This window comes from Myxocyprinus asiaticus, chromosome 13 (genome assembly GCF_019703515.2).
Source record: "Myxocyprinus asiaticus isolate MX2 ecotype Aquarium Trade chromosome 13, UBuf_Myxa_2, whole genome shotgun sequence".
Classification (NCBI taxonomy): Eukaryota; Metazoa; Chordata; class Actinopteri; order Cypriniformes; family Catostomidae; genus Myxocyprinus; species Myxocyprinus asiaticus.
The window spans coordinates 9,486,387-9,494,726 of NC_059356.1; the positions used below are offsets into that span (position 1 = coordinate 9,486,387).

The window sequence follows — 8,340 nt, forward strand, 5'->3', positions numbered from 1 at the left end:
AATAGAGGAACATATCAACACTCACATTGCTTAAGTATATTTATTTAAAATGTACTTTTACAGTATATAAAATTCTTATTTAGAGCATTTAGCGGTATTAACATTGTTGATTAATGGTTTATTAAAATGACAATCGATTACAGAAATTCCTGAAAATTTACAGCCTTAATAAAATGTATTAAATAATAACGTGACATGCTTTAATTTGTTTTTGGGGAGAACATTTATTAAATTAGTCTGTCTCTCTCTCTCTCTCTCTCTCTCTCTCTCTCTTTGGAGTCATGGTCACTATGAAATGTTGTTGCCATAAAGGTCTATAGAAGAACATTCATCTTGGGGTAAACTAGGGTGAATACTGGTAAAGTGGGACAGAAAACCAAGTCATTTAAAGACCAGTGTAATATTAACTTACATAGCAATAATAATGATTAATTGTCAGTGTTGTGCAGTGCATAAAAAAGCTTCTTTTAACAAAATGGAGGGACGGGTTAAAATACATTATTGTGGTAATCAATATTATGCCATAAATGCTGTCGATTGAGCTTAACTTGTATTGAACCCGGAATATTCCTTTAAGTACAGGCACCTGTCTGGTTTGATTAAGAGGGGGGGAAATGAGTCTCCCGCTTTACCATCTCTGCCTGAAATAAGCTGGGATTTGGTCAAAAGAGGGTCTTCAGTGGTTCTACATAGTATTGAGTACTTCTTCATTTTAGCTTTTGACTAAGGTAAGAAACATCCTTAACTTTCTATAAAGGTATAATGTCAGGTTATGTGGCATTTGGATCACAATTAAAAGAGCCAAGAAAAGTGAGATTTCCAAATGTATCCCACTTTACCCATGTTCAACCTACTGTATTCCTTTAAGTAATGTGTTGTAATGTGTTATGCATCCTTATTATACAGTGTTGTTACTTGATAAAGCCAACAAATGAATGCTAAAATCACACATTAATTGTATTTTATAACAACAGTTTGGGTTGAGTAATACTTCATGCCACCCTTGAATAAGTCTGTGTCCAACATGTAAAAAAGTAAGAAAGTGAAGTTTATCTTTTTAAGCCTAAAAAATCGTACACTAAGGCTAACATTCTGATTATTACAATTAATTAAGTGAAAACAATTAAAGAAATCATTAAGATAATTTTTTAACATCCAACATTATTAACGCATATTAGATATAATTTGAAAAATATTTGATTGAACTAAATGATTACATTGAACCAGAAATACATGAAGCCAAATCTAAACCCGTGCAGTCAAATATACTCCGGACGCACTACAAATCTAAAAGTGTAGTCACCAGGACAGGGGTTCGGCAGGCCCATAATGCTGTTGGTTGGAATCACTGCCACATTATTTTTGAAATCTTGGACATGAAAGACATTGTTCTCATTTTTACAAGTGAGAATCAACCTGTTGTTGAAGCGAATGGTGCTGGCATAAGTGTTGTCAGATGGGAAGAACCTTACAACAGGGAGAGAATCACATCTAAGGCCATTGTTTGAGCATTCGTGATAGGTATGAATGAACTGTACATGCCACTGGACCTTTTGCTCTCTGAAAATGGCACTAGTGTGTTCAGGAGTCGTGATGCTGTGGATTCTGCTGTCATGGTAGTGTGAAGGATAGACAGAGGTGTCATTGATAGAAACACTCCAATCATCTGCCGTTTAGATTCTGGGTAGATATTCATCGCTCATGTCATTCATTTGCTTCCTGATCTTAGAGAAGGGCAGAGCATTGAAATGAAACCTCTGAGTATGCCAGTTTGGTACAGTTTTAAATGATTCTGAAAAACATCACTTGAAGTAACGTTTGCGCACTGTCACCATGTCACAGCCGTGTCTCCCGCTGAAAGCGTTTAAACGTGCTCCTCCCGCTGGGCCCTATGGGAGTTGTAGGCCCCTGGGCTTCAGCCCGTATAAGCCTGTGCGTTAATGCGCCCCTGGTTCCAGGACAGGTACTGAAGAACGTTCTCCTGCAGAACAAGATCACCGATGCGGACAACATACTCGCAGTCATGAAGGTGTTGTCTTCAGGAAGGAGTGCCAACATCCTCCATAAAATTCTTCACTCTAAATGATGGAGGCATTGGGCCGTTGTGATGGAGACAAAAATCTTGCATGTGTACAGATACCTGAGCAAAAACAGTTTAGATCTCTCACAAAAAATCTAGAGTTGCAGCAAACTTGCTGCAAACTTACCGCAAATTTGCCACTCATCAATTTTCACACGCAAATGAGCTTTGCGGCAACTTCTTCATTGTCGCCAAAGGTTTGCTGCAGGTTCACCACTACCGGTTAAGAGCTGCAAACTTCTGGCAAACATTTGCGGTAAATAGCAAGCTCATTTGCATGTGAAAATAATGAGTGGCGAATTTGTGGCAAGTTTGCTAGAACTCTAGATTTTTTTTACAAGGGATACTATAAGTGCCTAACAATGGTCCAAAATGAACACTCTGTAAGCACCAAAAGCAAGTAAAAACTGGATTTCGCAACTAATGACCCCTTTTACACCTGGTATTAAATATGTGCTTTGGGCACTTCATTGGAAACGGGATAATGCTAAAGACAGGTGTAAATTTTATCATCAGAAATGTATCTAGGATGAAAATGTTGTTGTTGATGTTTTGGTCCCACTTTATATTAGGTGTCTTTAACTACTATGTACTAACATTAAAATACAGTATATAAAATACAATGTATTTATTGTGTATTTACATGTTGTTTTGCAAAATTCTCACAAGATTCACATTTGCTGCTGCTGAGGTTGAGGTATGGGTAGGGTTAGGGGTAGGGTTAGGTTAAGGGGTTAGAGTTAGGGTTCAGGGTAAGGGTTGGGTTAGATTTAGGGTTAGGAGTAAGGTTAACAGTGTAAATACAAATGTAGCTAAATGCAGGTATTTTAAGTATGTAAAAATGTAAGCCATCATGGAAATGTGTGTCACATCTGCACCTAGTTCTGCTCTCCACCACCAGAGGTCCTCCTCACCCGAATATTGACTCTCACTCCACACCTGTTCCCTATCATGCTGATTACTCTCCCTGGCTATTTATACCCCACTCAATCTGTGTATATTTGCCAGGTCTTGCCAATCTCTCAGCAGTTGTAATTTCTGAGCGTTTGTCACCAACCTGTATTCCTGTGTATTACCATTGCTCTGTTGCCTGTTGATTTGGATTTATTTGAACTGTGTATTGCCTGCTTACCTGGTTATGACCCTTGCCTGACTCAACTACTCTTCTTATTAAAACTCTGCTAATGGATCTTACCTCAGTGTTTAAGCCTGATTTGTCACAATATGAGGACCAAAACAATGTGTCCTCTTGGTTTTGTGGCTGGTGCTGTTTCCCCAAGAGTTGGAGACTGGCTCATCTAATTTAAAAAAACATAAGAATCCCTTTATCATAGGGAAAGATATATACATTTTAATAAAAAATAATGAAAAATACAGTTTTATGGCCTGTAAGAGAAGAGATTTGAGTTTTCAGTTCCCCCACCATTGAAAGGAGTATGGAGCTAGAACAATGACAAAAGTATTTTAATCAAAATTTTGTTCATTTGTATTCTAGACATGTGACATTTAACAAAAGATTATAGAACCATATTCACAGTAGGAGCGCTATCTTTCATTTTTGTATGGAAATGACAATGAAACCTTGAGGGATAGATGTACAGTCTCTTCAATGGACTGTACTGCAGTTTAAATAGGATTTGGATCATTCCGTGGACAAAACATTGATAAAATATCTGTCCAAGAACATTCAGTAGATAAAAAAAACTCCAGACAACATGTGTTGTCAAAAATCAGATGTGATCTAGGAGCTTTTTCCAGCTTTATACCGAGCATGCCTTTGAAGAGACTCTAAGTCTATCCCTCACAGCCTCGATTTCAGATGGTGCTGCTACTGTGAATAAGGTCAGTTTGTGGCACATTTTGTAAATTTGTATTTTTTAAACAGCATATTTTAGTATTGAATTTGAAAAAATTCAGAATTCCACATACAAATATCTTACTTTAAACTCTGTTTTCAGTTTCTAAACATCATCGTTTTGGAGAAAAACGCAGTTCTAGTGGGGATGAGAGGCGTAAACTTAGCGAAATCAATGTGTTTTCAAAATAAAAATGTAATAGTGTGGACATGACCTCAGATCTTAGAAATTTAGTCATAAACTGGGCCAATGGTTAAGCTTCTGTATTTCACGGGGAGAAATTGAGATTATCAAAATAGTCAAAAGTATTTGGAATTTCTGAAATCTGAATGTGTAAGATCTTTTTATTTGGAGTTATTATTTGAAGAATTTCTTCTTAATCAAAAATATGTAACTGTAATTTTATAATCTATAATTCCACATCTAAATAAATTCCATATCTGTATCTAGAATTCAAATTAAGAAAATTCAGATTTGAATATTTTAGCCATTATTCAAACTCAATGCAAGAGTGACTAAACGTTTATCTTGGATGACGTGTGTAAAAAAGTTTCACAATTGAAAGAAACATTTCCAATTAATTAAAAAGTTGGATTTATTTAAGTGAAGTGGTGTTTGGAAAGTTACCTGAAAAAAGCAGAGACATGAGTATGGCAAGTCTGGCTGTCTTCCACTGTGAGGCTTTTGGAGTTGTGTGTAATGTTTATTTTTGGATAAATCATGAAGATCAAATTGTGCACACAAAATGTTGATTCTGCCTCTTCACTGAGGACTCGTATATTAATGCTGAAATCACAACCATCTCCACTGTCGAAAAGAGCACCAAGATCATCCGACAAACCCAGACTGTTATCCAGAGAGAACTGATGGTTGCTGCTCATGTTTTTACCTATAAAGCAATATATCAATAATAGAAAAACAATTATCCAAATACATAAATGCAAATACTGTAAAGTGGCCTAAAATTACTTGGAAACTTTTGGACTGTAGGTCACACTTAAAAATGTCTGAATGCCATTGTATTAGATTCAAAATAGCAAACCAAGTGGCATCTGCAAACGAATGTTGCTTGAGCTTTTCTTAGAATTAATGTCACTTTTCTGAGCCATTTTACTTTTAATCAACTGGTGTCAAGGTGATTTTTAGTTGATGTTTGAAGTCGGTTCCCCTCAAGTTTACACCAGTGGCGGTTGCTTTAGACTAAAGCATGGCTTACCCTAACATTTCATAAGAAATGTGACAAAGACGAGTTTAATATATGTACATATAATGTCTATAAATTACAAACAATTTTTTTTGCATATTTTATGTGCAGTATTTGCTTTGAAAAAAGCATCTGACTGCTACATGGACATTGGGCTTTCAATGAAATTATTTTTGTCCCGCCTGAAAGCCTGGCTTCTCTATATGATGATTGGTCGAGTTCTGAAATGGACGGGACTTCTCAAAAAACAGCAATAAATTGACAGCGTATGAAATTACCAAAGTTTAGGCATGAAACTTTATGTGGAGCAAGCTGAAAGTTCTTTGAACTAGTTATCTGTTAGCCTATCGGATCGCTAACATGTGACATGTTAAGCCAATTGGCTCACATGGTGTAAGCTGATTGGTCCTTTGACATGTAATTGTCTCACTCTTTGTGCAACATTTAAATTGCTCAGTTTGGAGGATAAGCCAATTTTTCTTCAGCGCACGAGAGTTTTTCTCTGAAACCCACCTCCACCCCAGCGTTACTTGTCTAGACCTGCTACATGGGGATTGTTTGTAAAGTCTAATTTAGCTGCAGCATGTCCACATGCTTAACTCCATATGTATGTGTATTTTCTAGCAGTAAGGAAGTCTCTGTACTTGCTCTGCAGCAGCAACAAGACCAATATCCTTTCAATATGTCATACCCACATTAAGGGGCCATTTACACAACAACGTTTTCAGTCTATAGGCATGAACTCCGAGAACTTCGTCCTTACCTCCAGGGCAAACAGACCAACATGAGATCACCAGATGGAGTCCTTAAAAAGGTGGCGTGCTTTATAGTCCAGGGTCACTTGTAGTAATAAAGCCATCCGTCCAGACAAAATTGCTCGATGCTTTCGCCATCTTCATTGTTTGTATTCACCGCTCTGAGGAAGAATGCTTATGTGCGCAGGCGCGTAGTGTTTCTTTACAAAGTGACATCGCCAACTACTGGCCTGGCATGCATAATACAGTGTTTTTAGTCGTTTTCATGGAACCGTGTGAACAGGGATAGTTTTGACAACGTTGTCGTCTGTACACGAAACTTTTCAAAAACGCAAAGGAAAAACTTTTCAGTTTTTAGTACATCGTTGTCGTGTAAACATACCCTAACAAGCTCAATCTTTCTGAGAGTTATCAAGACTGAAATGTAAAAGCATTGCTGTCGAGAGTGTTTGGCAGCTGGGAGAGACCGTTATTTGCAATCTGACATAACACAGGTCTTTAAGCTTTTATAACCAGATATTTTGCCCAGTGGCACTTTTAAATGTTGCAAAAACAGATTTGGGATTTTATAATTATTTTTGCTATTTTTGTTCTATTCCACTCTTTGAGTAGCAGGTTGAGCAGCTTTTGGGACAGAGGTCGGTAGAGTAGCCAAAAACTGTACTCAAGTAAAAGTACAATTACTTAAAAAAAAAATTCCTCAAGTAGAAGTAAAATTACTAACATAAATAATGACAATTAAAAGAGAACTCAAATAGTGATTAACTCATTACTTTCACAAATGACATAATGGACATTAACTCCCCTATATTCCATTACATAATACACATTTCACATGTATTACAGAATTATTATTATTTATTTTTTTATTATTATTATTATTAATGGAAATTCTGTCATCATTTACCATCATGTTGTTCCAAACCCATATGACTTTCTTTCTTCCATGCAACTCAATAAGGAGATATTAGACAGAATGTTTGCCTGAGTCACCATTTACTTTAAGTAAATGTTTTTTTTTTTTCTCCATATTTTGAAAGTGAATGGTGACTGAGACTGTCAGTCTCTAACATTCTGTCTAACATCTTTTGTGTTCCACAGAATACAGAAGGTCACACGGGTTTGGAACAACACGAGGGTTGGGAAATGATGACAGAATATTAAATTATGGCTGAGCTATCACTTTAAAGGTATAGTTCACCCAAAAATGAAAATTATCTCATCATTTACTCACCCTCATGCCATTCCAGATAAGTATGACTGAACTATGAATATTACAGCTCTGTTGGTCCATACAATGCAAGTGAATGGGTGCCAAAATTTTGATGCTCCAAAAAGCACACAAAGGCATCATAAAAGTAATCCATAAGACTCCAGCATTTAATCCATATCTTCAGAAGTGATATGATAGGTGTGGGTGAGAAACAGATCAATATTTATCATTTTTTTGCTAGACATTTTTCTCCCTGCCCAGTAGGGGGCAATATGCAGAGAATAATCTGAATCACCTAAAACACAAGAAGAAGAATGTGAACGTGATCTGTTTCTCACCTACACTTATCATATCACATCTGAAGACAAGAATTAAACCACTGGAGTCTTATGGATTACTTTTATGCTGACTGTCATTTTTTTTTTTTAGCTGTAAAATGTTGGCACCCATTCACTTGCATTGTATGGACCAAAAGAGCTGAGAAATTCTTCTAAAAATTTTCATATGAGTTCAGCAGATGAAAGAAAGTCATACACATCTGGCACGAGGGTGAGTAAATGATGAGAGAATTTATATTTTTGGGTGAACTATTCCTATAAGGGCTCTTGTCAGATCTGGATGAATTTGTCAATAAGAAGAGGTCGTGGAACACTCGCTGTGTCTGAAACCACCTCTGTGCACTATATAAGCTGTGTCTTGTTTCGAAGGCTGACAAATGCGACCTCCGGAGGACGCAGCCTTCCAAACGAGACACAGCCATAGTGCACTATTTCGGGTGTACACCATTTTGTAGGAGTGTCTGAATTCTGAGTAAGGCACTCGTTCCCTACTTTTGTTCACTCATTCTTACCCACAATGCACTCTAATTTAGAGCGTACATTTGATGTACACTCAACGATGGTTAATTGCCCATAATCCACTGTAGGGAAGACGTACCAGCTGGGAGTTTACTGCTTCCTTCACTCCTGCAATGTTTTATTTCATGCTGAATGTATTAAATTACTTTTTGACAAATCATTACTTGATTAAAATAACATAATAACATATAGAGAGGCAAAACGTACAGATACATTTTAAAATGTACTCTATATTTATACAGAATTTTGCCATTAAGATGAATTCTTTATTTACTAAATAATTCACTAAGGTGATATTATTTTAACTCAGGAGACTGCACACAGTGGACATGATAATTCTGTGGATGATTTAAATATTCGGTTGTAACATGTAGG

General features: G+C 36.6%; 1 pseudogene; it reads right to left on the bottom strand.

Moving 5' to 3' along the window:
• Positions 1 to 1,259: 1,259 nt before the first annotated feature.
• LOC127450592 (galectin-3-binding protein B-like) lies at positions 1,260 to 5,045 on the bottom strand (annotated as a pseudogene).
• Between the last annotated feature and the right edge of the window lie 3,295 nt (positions 5,046 to 8,340).